This window comes from Oncorhynchus masou, chromosome 30, assembly GCF_036934945.1.
Source record: "Oncorhynchus masou masou isolate Uvic2021 chromosome 30, UVic_Omas_1.1, whole genome shotgun sequence".
Classification (NCBI taxonomy): domain Eukaryota; kingdom Metazoa; phylum Chordata; class Actinopteri; order Salmoniformes; family Salmonidae; genus Oncorhynchus; species Oncorhynchus masou.
Window position 1 is genome coordinate 71,234,310 of NC_088241.1, and position 27,435 is coordinate 71,261,744.

The 27,435-nt window shown below is 37.3% G+C and overlaps 1 protein-coding gene and 1 long non-coding RNA gene across 2 annotated transcripts in view; one reads left to right on the plus strand and one right to left on the minus strand.

Moving 5' to 3' along the window:
* dlec1 (DLEC1 cilia and flagella associated protein) overlaps positions 1-27,435 on the plus strand; it is a 197,118-nt gene that overhangs the window by 153,221 nt on the left and 16,462 nt on the right. The window lies entirely within an intron of this gene.
* LOC135522968 (uncharacterized) lies at positions 9,427-24,939 on the minus strand. Its single transcript, XR_010452749.1, has 3 exons — positions 24,827-24,939; positions 23,049-23,147; positions 9,427-9,493 (listed from the first exon to the last, which is right to left on the minus strand). It is a non-coding gene; the product is annotated as an uncharacterized LOC135522968 (long non-coding RNA).

The following is a 27,435-nucleotide window of genomic DNA, read 5'->3' on the forward strand; positions in this document are numbered from 1 at the left end:
CACCAGAACACATCAGTAGATACCTAACAATACACCAGAACACATCTGTAGTAGATACCTAACAATACACCAGAACACATCAGTAGTAGATACCTAACAATACACCAGAACACATCAGTAGATACCTAACAATACACCAGAACACATCAGTAGTAGATACCTAACAATACACCAGAACACATCAGTAGATACCTAACAATACACCAGAACACATCAGTAGATACCTAACAATACACCAGAACACATCAGTAGATACCTAACAATACACCAGAACACATCAGTAGATACCTAACAATACACCAGAACACATCAGTAGATACCTAACAATACACCAGAACACATCAGTAGATACCTAACAATACACCAGAACACATCAGTAGATACCTAACAATACACCAGAACACATCAGTAGTAGATACCTAACAATACACCAGAACACATCAGTAGATACCTAACAATACACCAGAACACATCAGTAGATACCTAACAATACACCAGAACACATCAGTAGATACCTAACAATACACCAGAACACATCAGTAGATACCTAACAATACACCAGAACACATCAGTAGTAGATACCTAACAATACACCAGAACACATCAGTAGTAGATACCTAACAATACACCAGAACACATCAGTAGATACCTAACAATACACCAGAACACATCAGTAGTAGATACCTAACAATACACCAGAACACATCAGTAGATACCTAACAATACACCAGAACACATCAGTAGTAGATACCTAACAATACACCAGAACACATCAGTAGATACCTAACAATACACCAGAACACATCAGTAGATACCTAACAATACACCAGAACACATCAGTAGATACCTAACAATACACCAGAACACATCAGTAGTAGATACCTAACAATACATTCAGAACACATCAGTAGATACCTAACAATACACCAGAACACATCAGTAGATACCTAACAATACACCAGAACACATCAGTAGTAGATACCTAACAATACACCAGAACACATCAGTAGTAGATACCTAACAATACACCAGAACACATCAGTAGATACCTAACAATACACCAGAACACATCAGTAGATACTAACAATAATCAGTAATACACCAGAACACATCAGTAACAACACCAGAACATCAGTAGTAGAACCACAGTAGATACCTAACAATACACCAGAACACATCAATACACCAGAACACATAGTAGATACCTAACAATACACCAGAACACATCAGTAGATACCTAACAATACACCAGAACACATCAGTAGATACCTAACAATACACCAGAACACATCAGTAGATACCTAACAATACACCAGAACACATCAGTAGATACCTAACAATACACCAGAACACATCAGTAGATACCTAACAATACACCAGAACACATCAGTAGATACCTAACAATACACCAGAACACATCAGTAGTAGATACCTAACAATACACCAGAACACATCAGTAGTAGATACCTAACAATACACCAGAACACATCAGTAGATACCTAACAATACACCAGAACACATCAGTAGTAGATACCTAACAATACACCAGAACACATCAGTAGATAGACACCTAACAATACACCAGAACACATCAGTAGATACCTAACAATACACCAGAACACATCAGTAGATACCTAACAATACACCAGAACACATCAGTAGATACCTAACAATACACCAGAACACATCAGTAGATACCTAACAATACACCAGAACACATCAGTAGATACCTAACAATACACCAGAACACATCAGTAGATACCTAACAATACACCAGAACACATCAATAGTAGATACCTAACAATACACCAGAACACATCAGTAGTAGATACACCAGAACACATCTATACAATACACCAGAACACATCAGTAGTAGATACCTAACAATACACATCAGTAGATAACAATACACCAGAACACATCAGTAGTAGATACCTAACAATACACCAGAACACATCAGTAGTAGATACCTAACAATACACCAGAACACATCAGTAGATACCTAACAATACACCAGAACACATCAGTAGATACCTAACAATACACCAGAACACATCAGTAGATACCTAACAATACACCAGAACACATCAGTAGATACCTAACAATACACCAGAACACATCAGTAGATACCTAACAATACACCAGAACACATCAGTAGTAGATACCTAACAATACACCAGAACACATCAGTAGTAGATACCTAACAATACACCAGAACACATCAGTAGTAGATACCTAACAATACACCAGAACACATCAGTAGTAGATACCTAACAATACACCAGAACACATCAGTAGTAGATACCTAACAATACACCAGAACACATCAGTAGTAGATACCTAACAATACACCAGAACACATCAGAACACATCAGTAGATACCTAACAATACACCAGAACACATCAGTAGATACCTAACAATACACCAGAACACATCAGTAGATACCTAACAATACACCAGAACACATCAGTAGTAGATACCTAACAATACACCAGAACACATCAGTAGATACCTAACAATACACCAGAACACATCAGTAGATACCTAACAATACACCAGAACACATCAGTAGTAGATACCTAACAATACACCAGAACACATCAGTAGTAGATACCTAACAATACACCAGAACACATCAGTAGTAGATACCTAACAATACACCAGAACACATCAGTAGTAGATACCTAACAATACACCAGAACACATCAGTAGATACCTAACAATACACCAGAACACATCAGTAGATACCTAACAATACACCAGAACACATCAGTAGATACCTAACAATCAGAACACATCAGTAGATACCTAACAATACACCAGAACACATCAGTAGTAGATACCTAACAATACACCAGAACACATCAGTAGTAGATACCTAACAATACACCAGAACACATCAGTAGTAGATACCTAACAATACACCAGAACACATCAGTAGATACCTAACAATACACCAGAACACATCAGTAGTAGATACCTAACAATACACCAGAACACATCAGTAGATACCTAACAATACACCAGAACACATCAGTAGATACCTAACAATACACCAGAACACATCAGTAGATACCTAACAATACACCAGAACACATCAGTAGATACCTAACAATACACCAGAACACATCAGTAGATACCTAACAATACACCAGAACACATCAGTAGATACCTAACAATACACCAGAACACATCAGTAGATACCTAACAATACACCAGAACACATCAGTAGTAGATACCTAACAATACACCAGAACACATCAGTAGATACCTAACAATACACCAGAACACATCAGTAGATACCTAACAATACACCAGAACACATCAGTAGATACCTAACAATACACCAGAACACATCAGTAGATACCTAACAATACACCAGAACACATCAGTAGTAGATACCTAACAATACACCAGAACACATCAGTAGTAGATACCTAACAATACACCAGAACACATCAGTAGATACCTAACAATACACCAGAACACATCAGTAGATACCTAACAATACACCAGAACACATCAGTAGATACCTAACAATACACCAGAACACATCAGTAGTAGATACCTAACAATACACCAGAACACATCAGTAGTAGATACCTAACAATACACCAGAACACATCAGTAGTAGATACCTAACAATACACCAGAACACATCAGTAGTAGATACCTAACAATACACCAGAACACATCAGTAGATACCTAACAATACACCAGAACACATCAGTAGTAGATACCTAACAATACACCAGAACACATCAGTAGTAGATACCTAACAATACACCAGAACACATCAGTAGATACCTAACAATACACCAGAACACATCAGTAGATACCTAACAATACACCAGAACACATCAGTAGATACCTAACAATACACCAGAACACATCAGTAGATACCTAACAATACACCAGAACACATCAGTAGATACCTAACAATACACCAGAACACATCAGTAGATACCTAACAATACACCAGAACACAATCAGAACACATAGTAGATACCTAACAATACACCAGAACACATCAGTAGTAGATACCTAACAATACACCAGAACACATCAGTAGATACCTAACAATACACCAGAACACATCAGTAGATACCTAACAATACACCAGAACACATCAGTAGATACCTAACAATACACCAGAACACATCAGTAGTAGATACCTAACAATACACCAGAACACATCAGTAGATACCTAACAATACACCAGAACACATCAGTAGTAGATACCTAACAATACACCAGAACACATCAGTAGATACCTAACAATACACCAGAACACATCAGTAGATACCTAACAATACACCAGAACACATCAGTAGATACCTAACAATACACCAGAACACATCAGTAGTAGATACCTAACAATACACCAGAACACATCAGTAGTAGATACCTAACAATACACCAGAACACATCAGAACACATAGTAGATACCTAACAATACACCAGAACACATCAGTAGTAGATACCTAACAATACACCAGAACACATCAGTAGATACACCTAACAATACACCAGAACACATCAGTAGATACCTAACAATACACCAGAACACATCAGTAGTAGATACCTAACAATACACCAGAACACATCAGTAGATACCTAACAATACACCAGAACACATCAGTAGATACCTAACAATACACCAGAACACATCAGTAGATACCTAACAATACACCAGAACACATCAGTAGATACCTAACAATACACCAGAACACATCAGTAGATACCTAACAATACACCAGAACACATCAGTAGATACCTAACAATACACCAGAACACATCAGTAGTAGATACCTAACAATACACCAGAACACATCAGTAGTAGATACCTAACAATACACCAGAACACATCAGTAGATACCTAACAATACACCAGAACACATCAGTAGATACCTAACAATACACCAGAACACATCAGTAGATACCTAACAATACACCAGAACACATCAGTAGTAGATACCTAACAATACACCAGAACTAACATCAGTAGATACCTAACAATACACCAGAACACATCAGTAGTAGATACCTAACAATACACCAGAACACATCAGTAGATACCTAACAATACACCAGAACACATCAGTAGATACCTAACAATACACCAGAACACATCAGTAGATACCTAACAATACACCAGAACACATCAGTAGATACCTAACAATACACCAGAACACATCAGTAGTAGATACCTAACAATACACCAGAACACATCAGTAGTAGATACCTAACAATACACCAGAACACATCAGTAGATACCTAACAATACACCAGAACACATCAGTAGTAGATACCTAACAATACACCAGAACACATCAGTAGATACCTAACAATACACCAGAACACATCAGTAGATACCTAACAATACACCAGAACACATCAGTAGTAGATACCTAACAATACACCAGAACACATCAGTAGATACCTAACAATACACCAGAACACATCAGTAGATACCTAACAATACACCAGAACACATCAGTAGATACCTAACAATACACCAGAACACATCAGTAGATACCTAACAATACACCAGAACACATCAGTAGATACCTAACAATACACCAGAACACATCAGTAGTAGATACCTAACAATACACCAGAACACATCAGTAGATACCTAACAATACACCAGAACACATCAGTAGATACCTAACAATACACCAGAACACATCAGTAGATACCTAACAATACACAGAACACATCAGTAGAACACATCAGAACACATAGTAGATACCTAACAATACACCAGAACACATCAGTAGTAGATACCTAACAATACACCAGAACACATCAGTAGATACCTAACAATACACCAGAACACATCAGTAGATACCTAACAATACACCAGAACACATCAGTAGATATACACCAGAACACATCAGTAGATACCTAACAATACACCAGAACACATCAGTAGATACCTAACAATACAGAACACATCAGAACCTAACAATACACCAGAACACATCAGTAGTAGATACCTAACAATACACCAGAACACATCAGTAGTAGATACCTAACAATACACCAGAACACATCAGTAGTAGATACCTAACAATACACCAGAACACATCAGTAGTAGATACCTAACAATACACCAGAACACATCAGTAGTAGATACCTAACAATACACCAGAACACATCAGTAGTAGATACCTAACAATACACCAGAACACATCAGTAGATACCTAACAATACACCAGAACACATCAGTAGATACCTAACAATACACCAGAACACATCAGTAGATACCTAACAATACACCAGAACACATCAGTAGATACCTAACAATACACCAGAACACATCAGTAGATACCTAACAATACACCAGAACACATCAGTAGTAGATACCTAACAATACACCAGAACACATCAGTAGAACTAACAATCAGAACACATAGTAGATACCTAACAATACACCAGAACACATCAGAACACATCAGTAGTAGATACCTAACAATACACCAGAACACATCAGTAGATACCTAACAATACACCAGAACACATCAGTAGTAGATACCTAACAATACACCAGAACACATCAGAACACATCAGTAGATACCTAACAATACACCAGAACACATCAGTAGAACTAACATCAGAACACATCAGTAGATACCTAACAATACACCAGAACACATCAGTAGATACCTAACAATACACCAGAACACATCAGTAGATACCTAACAATACACCAGAACACATCAGTAGATACCTAACAATACACCAGAACACATCAGTAGTAGATACCTAACAATACACCAGAACACATCAGTAGTAGATACCTAACAATACACCAGAACACATCAGTAGTAGATACCTAACAATACACCAGAACACATCAGTAGTAGATACCTAACAATACACCAGAACACATCAGTAGTAGATACCTAACAATACACCAGAACACATCAGTAGATACCTAACAATACACCAGAACACATCAGTAGATACCTAACAATACACCAGAACACATCAGTAGATAGACCTAACAATACACCAGAACACATCAGTAGATACCTAACAATACACCAGAACACATCAGTAGATACCTAACAATACACCAGAACACATCAGTAGTAGATACATCAGTAGATACCTAACAATACACCAGAACACATCAGTAGTAGATACCTAACAATACACCAGAACACATCAGTAGTAGATACCTAACAATACACCAGAACACATCAGTAGTAGATACCTAACAATACACCAGAACACATCAGTAGATACCTAACAATACACCAGAACACATCAGTAGATACCTAACAATACACCAGAACACATCAGTAGATACCTAACAATACACCAGAACACATCAGTAGATACCTAACAATACACCAGAACACATCAGTAGATACCTAACAATACACCAGAACACATCAGTAGATACCTAACAATACACCAGAACACATCAGTAGTAGATACCTAACAATACACCAGAACACATCAGTAGTAGATACCTAACAATACACCAGAACACATCAGTAGTAGATACCTAACAATACACCAGAACACATCAGTAGATACCTAACAATACACCAGAACACATCAGTAGTAGATACCTAACAATACACCAGAACACATCAGTAGATACCTAACAATACACCAGAACACATCAGTAGATACCTAACAATACACCAGAACACATCAGTAGATACCTAACAATACACCAGAACACATCAGTAGATACCTAACAATACACCAGAACACATCAGTAGATACCTAACAATACACCAGAACACATCAGTAGATACCTAACAATACACCAGAACACATCAGTAGATACCTAACAATACACCAGAACACATCAGTAGTAGATACCTAACAATACACCAGAACACATCAGTAGTAGATACCTAACAATACACCAGAACACATCAGTAGTAGATACCTAACAATACACCAGAACACATCAGTAGTAGATACCTAACAATACACCAGAACACATCAGTAGATACCTAACAATACACCAGAACACATCAGTAGTAGATACCTAACAATACACCAGAACACATCAGTAGATACCTAACAATACACCAGAACACATCAGTAGATACCTAACAATACACCAGAACACATCAGTAGATACCTAACAATACACCAGAACAGATACCTAACAATACACCAGAACACATCAGTAGATACCTAACAATACACCAGAACACATCAGTAGATACCTAACAATACACCAGAACACATCAGTAGTAGATACCTAACAATACACCAGACATCACCTAACAATACACCAGAACAGTCAGTAGATACCTAACAATACACCAGAACACATCAGTAGATACCTAACAATACACCAGAACACATCAGTAGATACCTAACAATACACCAGAACACATCAGTAGTAGATACCTAACAATACACCAGAACACATCAGTAGATACCTAACAATACACCAGAAACATCAGTAGTAGATACCTAACAATACACCAGAACACATCAGTAGATACCTAACAATACACCAGAACACATCAGTAGATACCTAACAATACACCAGAACACATCAGTAGATACCTAACAATACACCAGAACACATCAGTAGTAGATACCTAACAATACACCAGAACACATCAGTAGTAGATACCTAACAATACACCAGAACACATCAGTAGATACCTAACAATACACCAGAACACATCAGTAGATACCTAACAATACACCAGAACACATCAGTAGATACCTAACAATACACCAGAACACATCAGTAGTAGATACCTAACAATACACCAGAACACATCAGTAGATACCTAACAATACACCAGAACAATCAGTAGATACCTAACAATACACCAGAACACATCAGTAGATACCTAACAATACACCAGAACACATCAGTAGATACCTAACAATACACCAGAACACATCAGAACACATCAGTAGATACCTAACAATACACCAGAACACATCAGTAGATACCTAACAATACACCAGAACACATCAGTAGATACCTAACAATACACCAGAACACATCAGTAGTAGATACCTAACAATACACATCAGTAGAACACATCATCAGTAGTAGATACCTAACAATACACCAGAACACATCAGTAGATACCTAACAATACACCAGAACACATCAGTAGATACCTAACAATACACCAGAACACATCAGTAGATACCTAACAATACACCAGAACACATCAGTAGATACCTAACAATACACCAGAACACATCAGTAGATACCTAACAATACACCAGAACACATCAGTAGATACCTAACAATACACCAGAACACATCAGTAGTAGATACCTAACAATACACCAGAACATCAGTCAGTAGATACCTAACAATACACCAGAACACATCAGTAGATACCTAACAATACACCAGAACACATCAGTAGTAGATACCTAACAATACACCAGAACACATCTGTAGTAGATACCTAACAATACACCAGAACACATCAGTAGATACCTAACAATACACCAGAACAGATCAGTAGATACCTAACAATACACCAGAACACATCAGTAGTAGATACCTAACAATACACCAGAACACATCAGTAGATACCTAACAATACACCAGAACACATCAGTAGATACCTAACAATACACCAGAACACATCAGTAGATACCTAACAATACACCAGAACACATCAGTAGATACCTAACAATACACCAGAACACATCAGTAGATACCTAACAATACACCAGAACACATCAGTAGTAGATACCTAACAATACACCAGAACACATCAGTAGTAGATACCTAACAATACACCAGAACGCATCAGTAGTAGATACCTAACAATCAGAACACATCAGTAGATACCTAACAATACACCAGAACACATCAGTAGTAGATACCTAACAATCAGAACACATCAGTAGATACCTAACAATACACCAGAACACATCAGTAGTAGATACCTAACAATACACCAGAACACATCAGTAGTAGATACCTAACAATACACCAGAACACATCAGTAGAAGATACCTAACAATACACCAGAACACATCAGTAGATACCTAACAATACACCAGAACACATCAGTAGATACCTAACAATACACCAGAACACATCAGTAGATACCTAACAATACACCAGAACACATCAGTAGATACCTAACAATACACCAGAACACATCAGTAGTAGATACCTAACAATACACCAGAACACATCAGTAGTAGATACCTAACAATACACCAGAACACATCAGTAGATACCTAACAATACACCAGAACACATCAGTAGATACCTAACAATACACCAGAACACATCAGTAGATACCTAACAATACACCAGAACACATCAGTAGTAGATACCTAACAATACACCAGAACACATCAGTAGTAGATACCTAACAATACACCAGAACACATCAGTAGTAGATACCTAACAATACACCAGAACACATCAGTAGATACCTAACAATACACCAGAACACATCAGTAGATACCTAACAATACATCTAACAATACACCAGAACACATCAGTAGATACCTAACAATACACCAGAACACATCAGTAGATACCTAACAATACACCAGAACACATCAGTAGATACCTAACAATACACCAGAACACATCAGTAGTAGATACCTAACAATACACCAGAACACATCAGTAGTAGATACCTAACAATACACCAGAACACATCAGTAGTAGATACCTAACAATACACCAGAACACATCAGTAGTAGATACCTAACAATACACCAGAACACATCAGTAGTAGATACCTAACAATACACCAGAACACATCAGTAGTAGATACCTAACAATACACCAGAACACATCAGTAGATACCTAACAATACACCAGAACACATCAGTAGATACCTAACAATACACCAGAACACATCAGTAGATACCTAACAATACACCAGAACACATCAGTAGATACCTAACAATACACCAGAACACATCAGTAGATACCTAACAATACACCAGATACCAGTAGAACAATACACCAGAACACATCAGTAGATACCTAACAATACACCAGAACACATCAGTAGTAGATACCTAACAATACACCAGAACACATCAGTAGATACCTAACAATACACCAGAACACATCAGTAGATACCTAACAATACACCAGAACACATCAGTAGTAGATACCTAACAATACACCAGAACACATCAGTAGTAGATACCTAACAATACACCAGAACACATCAGAACACATAGTAGATACCTAACAATACACCAGAACACATCAGTAGATACCTAACAATACACCAGAACACATCAGTAGATACCTAACAATACACCAGAACACATCAGTAGATACCTAACAATACACCAGAACACATCAGTAGATACCTAACAATACACCAGAACACATCAGTAGTAGATACCTAACAATACACCAGAACACATCAGTAGATACCTAACAATACACCAGAACACATCAGTAGTAGATACCTAACAATACACCAGAACACATCAGTAGATACCTAACAATACACCAGAACACATCAGTAGATACCTAACAATACACCAGAACACATCAGTAGATACCTAACAATACACCAGAACACATCAGTAGTAGATACCTAACAATACACCAGAACACATCAGTAGTAGATACCTAACAATACACCAGAACACATCAGTAGATACCTAACAATACACCAGAACACATCAGTAGTAGATACCTAACAATACACCAGAACACATCAGTAGATACCTAACAATACACCAGAACACATCAGTAGTAGATACCTAACAATACACCAGAACACATCAGTAGATACCTAACAATACACCAGAACACATCAGTAGATACCTAACAATACACCAGAACACATCAGTAGTAGATACCTAACAATACACCAGAACACATCAGTAGATAGACACCTAACAATACACCAGAACACATCAGTAGATAGATACCTAACAATACACCAGAACACATCAGTAGATACCTAACAATACACCAGAACACATCAGTAGATACCTAACAATACACCAGAACACATCAGTAGATACCTAACAATACACCAGAACACATCAGTAGATACCTAACAATACACCAGAACACATCAGTAGATACCTAACAATACACCAGAACACATCAGTAGATACCTAACAATACACCAGAACACATCAGTAGTAGATACCTAACAATACACCAGAACACATCAATAGTAGATACCTAACAATACATCAGTAGATACCTAACAATACACCAGAACACATCAGTAGATACCTAACAATACACCAGAACACATCAGTAGATACCTAACAATACACCAGAACACATCAGTAGATACCTAACAATACACCAGAACACATCAGTAGATACCTAACAATACACCAGAACACATCAGTAGATACCTAACAATACACCAGAACACATCAGTAGATACCTAACAATACACCAGAACACATCAGTAGATACCTAACAATACACCAGAACACATCAGTAGATACCTAACAATACACCAGAACACATCAGTAGTAGATACCTAACAATACACCAGAACACATCAGTAGATACCTAACAATACACCAGAACACATCAGTCAGTAGAACACATCAGTAGATACCTAACAATACACCAGAACACATCAGTAGATACCTAACAATACACCAGAACACATCAGTAGATACCTAACAATACACCAGAACACATCAGTAGATACCTAACAATACACCAGAACACATCAGTAGATACCTAACAATACACCAGAACACATCAGTAGATACCTAACAATACACCAGAACACATCAGTAGATACCTAACAATACACCAGAACACATCAGTAGTAGATACCTAACAATACACCAGAACACATCAGTAGATACCTAACAATACACCAGAACACATCAGTAGTAGATACCTAACAATACACCAGAACACATCAGTAGATACCTAACAATACACCAGAACACATCAGTAGATACCTAACAATACACCAGAACACATCAGTAGATAGAACACATCAGTAGATACCTAACAATACACCAGAACACATCAGTAGTAGATACCTAACAATACACCAGAACACATCAGTAGATACCTAACAATACACCAGAACACATCAGTAGATACCTAACAATACACCAGAACACATCAGTAGATACCTAACAATACACCAGAACACATCAGTAGTAGATACCTAACAATACACCAGAACACATCAGTAGATACCTAACAATACACCAGAACACATCAGTAGATACCTAACAATACACCAGAACACATCAGTAGATACCTAACAATACACCAGAACACATCAGTAGATACCTAACAATACACCAGAACACATCTGTAGTAGATACCTAACAATACACCAGAACACATCAGTAGATACCTAACAATACACCAGAACACATCAGTAGATACCTAACAATACACCAGAACACATCAGTAGTAGATACCTAACAATACACCAGAACACATCAGTAGATACCTAACAATACACCAGAACACATCAGTAGATACCTAACAATACACCAGAACACATCAGTAGATACCTAACAATACACCAGAACACATCAGTAGATACCTAACAATACACCAGAACACATCAGTAGTAGATACCTAACAATACACCAGAACACATCAGTAGATACCTAACAATACACCAGAACACATCAGTAGATACCTAACAATACACCAGAACACATCAGTAGATACCTAACAATACACCAGAACACATCAGTAGTAGATACCTAACAATACACCAGAACACATCAGTAGATACCTAACAATACACCAGAACACATCAGTAGTAGATACCTAACACCAGAACACCAGATACCTAACAATCAGAACACATCAGTAGATACCTAACAATACACCAGAACACATCAGTAGATACCTAACAATACACCAGAACACATCAGTAGTAGATACCTAACAATACACCAGAACACATCAGTAGAACACAATACACCAGAACACATCAGTAGATACCTAACAATACACCAGAACACATCAGTAGTAGATACATCAGTAGATACCTAACAATACACCAGAACACATCAGTAGATACCTAACAATACACCAGAACACATCAGTAGATACCTAACAATACACCAGAACACATCAGTAGATACCTAACAATACACCAGAACACATCAGTAGTAGATACCTAACAATACACCAGAACACATCAGTAGTAGATACCTAACAATACACCAGAACACATCAGTAGATACCTAACAATACACCAGAACACATCAGTAGATACCTAACAATACACCAGAACACATCAGTAGATACCTAACAATACACCAGAACACATCAGTAGATACCTAACAATACACCAGAACACATCAGTAGATACCTAACAATACACCAGAACACATCAGTAGATACCTAACAATACACCAGAACACATCAGTAGTAGATACCTAACAATACACCAGAACACATCAGTAGATACCTAACAATCAGATACCTAACAATACACCAGAACACATCAGTAGATACCTAACAATACACCAGAACACATCAGAACACATAGTAGATACCTAACAATACACCAGAACACATCAGTAGTAGATACCTAACAATACACCAGAACACATCAGTAGATACCTAACAATACACCAGAACACATCAGTAGATACCTAACAATACACCAGAACACATCAGTAGTAGATACCTAACAATACACCAGAACACATCAGTAGATACCTAACAATACACCAGAACACATCAGTAGATACCTAACAATACACCAGAACACATCAGTAGATACCTAACAATACACCAGAACACATCAGTAGATACCTAACAATACACCAGAACACATCAGTAGTAGATACCTAACAATACACCAGAACACATCAGTAGATACCTAACAATACACCAGAACACATCAGTAGTAGATACCTAACAATACACCAGAACACATCAGTAGTAGATACCTAACAATACACCAGAACACATCAGTAGTAGATACCTAACAATACACCAGAACACATCAGTAGATACCTAACAATACACCAGAACACATCAGTAGATACCTAACAATACACCAGAACACATCAGTAGTAGATACCTAACAATACACCAGAACACATCAGTAGATACCTAACAATACACCAGAACACATCAGTAGTAGATACCTAACAATACACCAGAACACATCAGTAGATACCTAACAATACACCAGAACACATCAGTAGTAGATACCTAACAATACACCAGAACACATCAGTAGATACCTAACAATACACCAGAACACATCAGTAGTAGATACCTAACAATACACCAGAACACATCAGTAGATACCTAACAATACAGTAGTAGATACCTAACAATACACAGAACAGAACACATCAGTAGATACCTAACAATACACCAGAACACATCAGTAGATACCTAACAATACACCAGAACACATCAGTAGATACCTAACAATACACCAGAACACATCAGTAGATACCTAACAATAGATACCTAACAATACACCTAAGAACACACCAGAACACATCAGTAGATACCTAACAATACACCAGAACACATCAGTAGATACCTAACAATACACCAGAACACCAGAACTAACATACACCAGAACACATCAGTAGATACCTAACAATACACCAGAACACATCAGTAGTAGATACCTAACAATACACCAGAACACATCAGTAGATACCTAACAATACACCAGAACACATCAGTAGATACCTAACAATACACCAGAACACATCAGTAGATACCTAACAATACACCAGAACACATCAGTAGTAGATACCTAACAATACACCAGAACACATCAGTAGATACCTAACAATACACCAGAACACATCAGTAGTAGATACCTAACAATACACCAGAACACATCAGTAGTAGATACCTAACAATACACCAGAACACATCAGTAGATACCTAACAATACACCAGAACACATCAGTAGATACCTAACAATACACCAGAACACATCAGTAGTAGATACCTAACAATACACCAGAACACATCAGTAGATACCTAACAATACACCAGAACACATCAGTAGATACCTAACAATACACCAGAACACATCAGTAGTAGATACCTAACAATACACATCAGTAGAACTAACATCAGAACACATCAGTAGATACCTAACAATACACCAGAACACATCAGTAGATACCTAACAATACACCAGAACACATCAGTAGTAGATACCTAACAATACACCAGAACACATCAGTAGATACCTAACAATACACCAGAACACATCAGTAGATACCTAACAATACACCAGAACACATCAGTAGATACCTAACAATACACCAGAACACATCAGTAGATACCTAACAATACACCAGAACACATCAGTAGATACCTAACAATACACCAGAACACATCAGTAGATACCTAACAATCAGAACACATCAGTAGATACCTAACAATACACCAGAACACATCAGTAGTAGATACCTAACAATACACCAGAACACATCAGTAGTAGATACCTAACAATACACCAGAACACATCAGTAGTAGATACCTAACAATACACCAGAACACATCAGTAGTAGATACCTAACAATACACCAGAACACATCAGTAGATACCTAACAATACACCAGAACACATCAGTAGATACCTAACAATACACCAGAACACATCAGTAGTAGATACCTAACAATACACCAGAACACATCAGTAGTAGATACCTAACAATACACCAGAACACATCAGTAGTAGATACCTAACAATACACCAGAACACATCAGTAGATACCTAACAATACACCAGAACACATCAGTAGATACCTAACAATACACCAGAACACATCAGTAGTAGATACCTAACAATACACCAGAACACATCAGTAGATACCTAACAATACACCAGAACACATCAGTAGTAGATACCTAACAATACACCAGAACACATCAGTAGTAGATACCTAACAATACACCAGAACACATCAGTAGTAGATACCTAACAATACACCAGAACACATCAGTAGTAGATACCTAACAATACACCAGAACACATCAGTAGATACCTAACAATACACCAGAACACATCAGAACACATCAGTAGATACCTAACAATACACCAGAACACATCAGTAGATACCTAACAATACACCAGAACACATCAGTAGTAGATACCTAACAATCAGAACACATCAGTAGATACCTAACAATACACCAGAACACATCAGTAGATACCTAACAATACACAGAACACATCAGAACACAATCAGTAGTAGATACCTAACAATACACCAGAACACATCAGTAGATACCTAACAATACACCAGAACACATCAGTAGTAGATACCTAACAATACACCAGAACACATCAGTAGATACCTAACAATACACCAGAACACATCAGTAGTAGATACCTAACAATACACCAGAACACATCAGTAGATACCTAACAATACACCAGAACACATCAGTAGTAGATACCTAACAATACACCAGAACACATCAGTAGATACCTAACAATACACCAGAACACATCAGTAGATACCTAACAATACACCAGAACACATCAGTAGATACCTAACAATACACCAGAACACATCAGTAGATACCTAACAATACACCAGAACACATCAGTAGATACCTAACAATACACCAGAACACATCAGTAGTAGATACCTAACAATACACCAGAACACATCAGTAGTAGATACCTAACAATACACCAGAACACATCAGTAGATACCTAACAATACACCAGAACACATCAGTAGATACCTAACAATACACCAGAACACATCAGTAGATACCTAACAATACACCAGAACACATCAGTAGTAGATACCTAACAATACACCAGAACACATCAGTAGATACCTAACAATACACCAGAACACATCAGTAGATACCTAACAATACACCAGAACACATCAGTAGATACCTAACAATACACCAGAACACATCAGTAGATACCTAACAATACACCAGAACACATCAGTAGTAGATACCTAACAATACACCAGAACACATCAGTAGATACCTAACAATACACCAGAACACATCAGTAGATACCTAACAATACACCAGAACACATCAGTAGTAGATACCTAACAATACACCAGAACACATCAGTAGATACCTAACAATACACCAGAACACATCAGTAGATACCTAACAATACACCAGAACACATCAGTAGATACAATACACCAGAACACATCAGTAGATACCTAACAATACACCAGAACACATCAGTAGTAGATACCTAACAATACACCAGAACACATCAGTAGATACCTAACAATACACCAGAACACATCAGTAGATACCTAACAATACATCAGAACACATCAGTAGATACCTAACAATACACCAGAACACATCAGTAGTAGATACCTAACAATACACCAGAACACATCAGTAGATACCTAACAATACACCAGAACACATCAGTAGATACCTAACAATACACCAGAACACATCAGTAGATACCTAACAATACACCAGAACACATCAGTAGTAGATACCTAACAATACACCAGAACACATCAGTAGATACCTAACAATACACCAGAACACATCAGTAGTAGATACCTAACAATACACCAGAACACATCAGTAGTAGATACCTAACAATACACCAGAACACATCAGTAGATACCTAACAATACACCAGAACACCAGAACACATCAGTAGTAGATACCTAACAATACACATCAGTAGATACCTAACAATACACCAGAACACATAGTAGATACCTAACAATACACCAGAACACATCAGTAGATACCTAACAATACACCAGAACACATCAGTAGTAGATACCTAACAATACACCAGAACACATCAGTAGTAGATACCTAACAATACACCAGAACACATCAGTAGATACCTAACAATACACCAGAACACATCAGTAGATACCTAACAATACACCAGAACACATCAGTAGATACCTAACAATACACCAGAACACATCAGTAGATACCTAACAATACACATCAGTAGAACTAACAATCAGAACACATCAGTAGATACCTAACAATACACCAGAACACATCAGTAGATACCTAACAATACACCAGAACACATCAGTAGTAGATACCTAACAATACACCAGAACACATCAGTAGTAGATACCTAACAATACACCAGAACATCATCAGTAGATACCTAACAATACACCAGAACACATCAGTAGATACCTAACAATACACCAGAACACATCAGTAGTAGATACCTAACAATACACCAGAACACATCAGTAGATACCTAACAATACACCAGAACACATCAGTAGATACCTAACAATACACCAGAACACATCAGTAGATACCTAACAATACACCAGAACACATCAGTAGATACCTAACAATACACCAGAACACATCAGTAGATACCTAACAATACACCAGAACACATCAGTAGTAGATACCTAACAATACACCAGAACACATCAGTAGTAGATACCTAACAATACACCAGAACACATCAGTAGTAGATACCTAACAATACACCAGAACACATCAGTAGATACCTAACAATACACCAGAACACATCAGTAGATACCTAACAATACACCAGAACACATCAGTAGATACCTAACAATACACCAGAACACATCAGTAGATACCTAACAATACACCAGAACACATCAGTAGATACCTAACAATACACCAGAACACATCAGTAGATACCTAACAATACACCAGAACACATCAGTAGTAGATACCTAACAATACACCAGAACACATCAGTAGATACCTAACAATACACCAGAACACATCAGTAGTAGATACCTAACAATACACCAGAACACATCAGTAGATACCTAACAATACACCAGAACACATCAGTAGATACCTAACAATACACCAGAACACATCAGTAGATACCTAACAATACACCAGAACACATCAGTAGATACCTAACAATACACATCAGAACACATCAGTAGATACCTAACAATACACCAGAACACATCAGTAGTAGATACCTAACAATACACCAGAACACATCAGTAGATACCTAACAATACACCAGAACACATCAGTAGATACCTAACAATACACCAGAACACATCAGTAGTAGATACCTAACAATACACCAGAACACATCAGTAGAAGATACCTAACAATACACCAGAACACATCAGTAGTAGATACCTAACAATACACCAGAACACATCAGTAGAACACATCAGTAGATACCTAACAATACACCAGAACACATCAGTAGATACCTAACAATACACCAGAACACATCAGTAGATACCTAACAATACACCAGAACACATCAGTAGATACCTAACAATACACCAGAACACATCAGTAGATACCTAACAATACACCAGAACACATCAGTAGTAGATACCTAACAATACACCAGAACACATCAGTAGATACCTAACAATACACCAGAACACATCAGTAGTAGATACCTAACAATACACCAGAACACATCAGTAGTAGATACCTAACAATACACCAGAACACATCAGTAGATACCTAACAATACACCAGAACACTAACAATCAGAACACATAGTAGATACCTAACAATACACCAGAACACATCTAACAATACACCAGAACACATCAGTAGATACCTAACAATACACCAGAACACATCAGTAGTAGATACCTAACAATACACCAGAACACATCAGTAGATACCTAACAATACACCAGAACACATCAGTAGTAGATACCTAACAATACACCAGAACACATCAGTAGATACCTAACAATACACCAGAACACATCAGTAGATACCTAACAATACACCAGAACACATCAGTAGATACCTAACAATACACCAGAACACATCAGTAGTAATACACCAGAACACATCTAACAATACACCAGAACACATCAGTAGATACCTAACAATACACCAGAACACATCAGTAGTAGATACCTAACAATACACCAGAACACATCAGTAGATACCTAACAATACACCAGAACACATCAGTAGATACCTAACAATACACCAGAACACATCAGTAGTAGATACCTAACAATACACCAGAACACATCAGTAGATACCTAACAATACACCAGAACACATCAGTAGTAGATACCTAACAATACACCAGAACACATCAGTAGATACCTAACAATACACCAGAACACATCAGTAGATACCTAACAATACACCAGAACACATCAGTAGATACCTAACAATACACCAGAACACATCAGTAGATACCTAACAATACACCAGAACACATCAGTAGTAGATACCTAACAATACACCAGAACACATCAGTAGATACCTAACAATACACCAGAACACATCAGTAGATACCTAACAATACACCAGAACACATCAGTAGATACCTAACAATACACCAGAACACATCAGTAGATACCTAACAATACACCAGAACACATCAGTAGATACCTAACAATACACCAGAACACATCAGTAGATACCTAACAATACACCAGAACACATCAGTAGATACCTAACAATACACCAGAACACATCAGTAGATACCTAACAATACACCAGAACACATCAGTAGATACCTAACAATACACCAGAACACATCAGTAGATACCTAACAATACACCAGAACACATCTAGATACCTAACAATACACCAGAACACATCAGTAGTAGATACCTAACAATACACCAGAACACATCAGTAGTAGATACCTAACAATACACCAGAACACATCAGTAGTAGATACCTAACAATACACCAGAACACATCAGTAGATACCTAACAATACACCAGAACACATCAGTAGATACCTAACAATACACCAGAACACATCAGTAGATACCTAACAATACACCAGAACACATCAGTAGATACCTAACAATACACCAGAACACATCAGTAGATACCTAACAATACACCAGAACACATCAGTAGATACCTAACAATACACCAGAACACATCAGTAGATACCTAACAATACACCAGAACACATCAGTAGTAGATACCTAACAATACACCAGAACACATCAGTAGATACCTAACAATACACCAGAACACATCAGTAGTAGATACCTAACAATACACCAGAACACATCAGTAGTAGATACCTAACAATACACCAGAACACATCAGAACACATAGTAGATACCTAACAATACACCAGAACACATCAGTAGTAGATACCTAACAATACACCAGAACACATCAGTAGATACTAACAATAACAATACACCAGAACACATCAGTAGTAGATATCCTAACAATACACCAGAACAGATACCTAACAATCAGTAGTAGATACCTAACAATACACCAGAACACATCAGTAGTAGTACCTAACAATAACAATACATCAGAACCTAACAATACACCAGAACAGTAGATACCTAACAATACACCAGAACACATCAGTAGTAGATACCTAACAATACACCAGAACACATCAGTAGATACCTAACAATACACCAGAACACATCAGTAGATACCTAACAATACACCAGAACACATCAGTAGATACCTAACAATACACCAGAACACATCAGTAGATACCTAACAATACACCAGAACACATCAGTAGATACCTAACAATACACCAGAACACATCAGTAGTAGATACCTAACAATACACCAGAACACATCAGTAGATACCTAACAATACTAGATACCTAACAATACACCAGAACACATCAGTAGATACCTAACAATACACCAGAACACATCAGTAGATACCTAACAATACACCAGAACACATCAGTAGTAGATACCTAACAATACACCAGAACACATCAGTAGATACCTAACAATACACCAGAACACATCAGTAGTAGATACCTAACAATACACCAGAACACATCAGTAGATACCTAACAATACACCAGAACACATCAGTAGTAGATACCTAACAATACACCAGAACACATCAGTAGATACCTAACAATACACCAGAACACATCAGTAGATACCTAACAATACACCAGAACACATCAGTAGATACCTAACAATACACCAGAACACATCAGTAGTAGATACCTAACAATACACCAGAACACATCAGTAGATACCTAACAATACACCAGAACACATCAGTAGTAGATACCTAACAATACACCAGAACACATCAGTAGATACCTAACAATACACCAGAACACATCAGTAGATACCTAACAATACACCAGAACACATCAGTAGTAGATACCTAACAATACACCAGAACACATCAGTAGATACCTAACAATACACCAGAACAGATCAGTAGATACCTAACAATACACCAGAACACATCAGTAGTAGATACCTAACAATACACCAGAACAGATCAGTAGTAGATACCTAACAATACACCAGAACACATCAGTAGATACCTAACAATACACCAGAACACATCAGTAGTAGATACCTAACAATACACCAGAACACATCAGTAGATACCTAACAATACACCAGAACACATCAGTAGATACCTAACAATACACCAGAACACATCAGTAGATACCTAACAATACACCAGAACACATCAGTAGATACCTAACAATACACCAGAACACATCAGTAGATACCTAACAATACACCAGAACACATCAGTAGATACCTAACAATACACCAGAACACATCAGTAGATACCTAACAATACACCAGAACACATCAGTAGATACCTAACAATACACCAGAACACATCAGTAGATACCTAACAATACACCAGAACACATCAGTAGATACCTAACAATACACCAGAACACATCAGTAGATAGACACCTAACAATACACCAGAACACATCAGTAGATAGACACCTAACAATACACCAGAACACACCAGATACCTAACAATCAGTAGTAGATACCTAACAATACACCAGAACACATCAGTAGATACCTAACAATACACCAGAACACATCAGTAGTAGATACCTAACAATACACCAGAACACATCAATAGTAGATACCTAACAATACACCAGAACACAGTAGTAGATACCTAACAATACACCAGAACACATCAGTAGTAGATACCTAACAATACACCAGAACACATCAGTAGTAGATACCTAACAATACACCAGAACACATCAGTCAGTAGATACCTAACAATACACCAGAACACATCAGTAGTAGATACCTAACAATACACCAGAACACATCAGTAGATACCTAACAATACACCAGAACACATCAGTAGATACCTAACAATACACCAGAACACATCAGTAGATACCTAACAATACACCAGAACACATCAGTAGTAGATACCTAACAATACACCAGAACACATCAGATAGATACCTAACAATACACCAGAACACATCAGTAGATACCTAACAATACACCAGAACACATCAGTAGATACCTAACAATACACCAGAACACATCAGTAGTAGATACCTAACAATACACCAGAACACATCAGTAGTAGATACCTAACAATACACCAGAACACATCAGTAGATACCTAACAATACACCAGAACACATCAGTAGATACCTAACAATACACCAGAACACATCAGTAGATACCTAACAATACACCAGAACACATCAGTAGATACCTAACAATACACCAGAACACATCAGTAGATACTAACAATCAGAACACATCAGTAGATACCTAACAATACACCAGAACACATCACATCAGTAGATACCTAACAATACACCAGAACACATAGTAGATACCTAACAATACACCAGAACACATCAGTAGATACCTAACAATAGATAGTAGATACCTAACAATACACCAGAACACATCAGTAGTAGATACCTAACAATACACCAGAACACATCAGTAGTAGATACACATCTAACAATACACCAGAACACATCAGTAGTAGATACCTAACAATACACCAGAACACATCAGTAGATACCTAACAATACACCAGAACACATCAGTAGATACCCTACACCAGAAACAATACAATACACCAGAACACATCAGTAGTAGATACCTAACAATACACCAGAACACATCAGTAGATACCTAACAATACACCAGAACAGATCAGTAGATACCTAACAATACACCAGAACACATCAGTAGATACCTAACAATACACCAGAACACATCAGTAGATACCTAACAATACACCAGAACACATCAGTAGATACCTAACAATACACCAGAACACATCAGTAGATACCTAACAATACACCAGAACACATCAGTAGATACCTAACAATACACCAGAACACATCAGTAGATACCTAACAATACACCAGAACACATCAGTAGATACCTAACAATACACCAGAACACATCAGTAGATACCTAACAATACACCAGAACACATCAGTAGATACCTAACAATACACCAGAACACATCAGTAGATACCTAACAATACACCAGAACACATCAGTAGATACCTAACAATACACCAGAACACATCAGTAGATACCTAACAATACACCAGAACACATCAGTAGATACCTAACAATACACCAGAACACATCAGTAGATACCTAACAATACACCAGAACACATCAGTAGATACCTAACAATACACCAGAACACATCAGTAGATACCTAACAATACACCAGAACACATCAGTAGATACCTAACAATACACCAGAACACATCAGTAGATACCTAACAATACACCAGAACACATCAGTAGATACCTAACAATACACCAGAACACATCAGTAGATACCTAACAATACACCAGAACACATCAGTAGTAGATACCTAACAATACACCAGAACACATCAGTAGTAGATAGATACCTAACAATACACCAGAACACATCAGTAGTAGATACCTAACAATACACCAGAACACATCAGTAGTAGATACCTAACAATACACCAGAACACATCAGTAGATACCTAACAATACACCAGAACACATCAGTAGATACCTAACAATACACCAGAACACATCAGTAGATACCTAACAATACACCAGAACACATCAGTAGATACCTAACAATACACCAGAACACATCAGTAGATACCTAACAATACACCAGAACACATCAGTAGATACCTAACAATACACCAGAACACATCAGTAGATACCTAACAATACACCAGAACACATCAGTAGATACCTAACAATACACCAGAACACATCAGTAGATACCTAACAATACACCAGAACACATCAGTAGATACCTAACAATACACCAGAACACATCAGTAGTAGATACCTAACAATACACCAGAACACATCAGTAGATACCTAACAATACACCAGAACACATCAGTAGATACCTAACAATACACCAGAACACATCAGTAGATACCTAACAATACACCAGAACACATCAGTAGATACCTAACAATACACCAGAACACATCAGTAGATACCTAACAATACACCAGAACACATCAGTAGTAGATACCTAACAATACACCAGAACACATCAGTAGATACCTAACAATACACCAGAACACACACAATCAGAACACATCAGTAGATACCTAACAATACACCAGAACACATCAGTAGATACCTAACAATACACCAGAACACATCAGTAGATACCTAACAATACACCAGAACACATCAGTAGATACCTAACAATACACCAGAACACATCAGTAGATACCTAACAATACACCAGAACACATCAGTAGATACCTAACAATACACCAGAACACATCAGTAGATACCTAACAATACACCAGAACACATAAGAATAACAATACACCAGAACACATCAGTAGATACCTAACAATACACCAGAACACATCAGTAGATACCTAACAATACACCAGAACACATCAGTAGATACCTAACAATACACCAGAACACATCAGTAGATACCTAACAATACACCAGAACACATCAGTAGATACCTAACAATACACCAGAACACATCAGTAGTAGATACATCAGTAGAACCTAACAATACACCAGAACACATCAGTAGATACCTAACAATACACCAGAACACATCAGTAGATACCTAACAATACACCAGAACACATCAGTAGTAGATACCTAACAATACACCAGAACACATCAGTAGTAGATACCTAACAATACACCAGAACACATCAGTAGATACCTAACAATACACCAGAACACATCAGTAGATACCTAACAATACACCAGAACACATCAGTAGATACCTAACAATACACCAGAACACATCAGTAGATACCTAACAATACACCAGAACACATCAGTAGATACCTAACAATACAGAACACATCAGTAGATACTAACAATACACCAGAACACATCAGTAGATACCTAACAATACACCAGAACACATCAGTAGATACCTAACAATACACCAGAACACATCAGTAGATACCTAACAATACACCAGAACACATCAGTAGATACCTAACAATACACCAGAACACATCAGTAGATACCTAACAATACACCAGAACACATCAGTAGATACACAGTAGATACCTAACAATACACCAGAACACATCAGTAGATACCTAACAATACACCAGAACACATCAGTAGATACCTAACAATACACCAGAACACATCACCTAACAATACACCAGTAGATACCTAACAATACACCAGAACACATCAGTAGATACCTAACAATACACCAGAACACATCAGTAGATACCTAACAATACACCAGAACACATCAGTAGATACCTAACAAT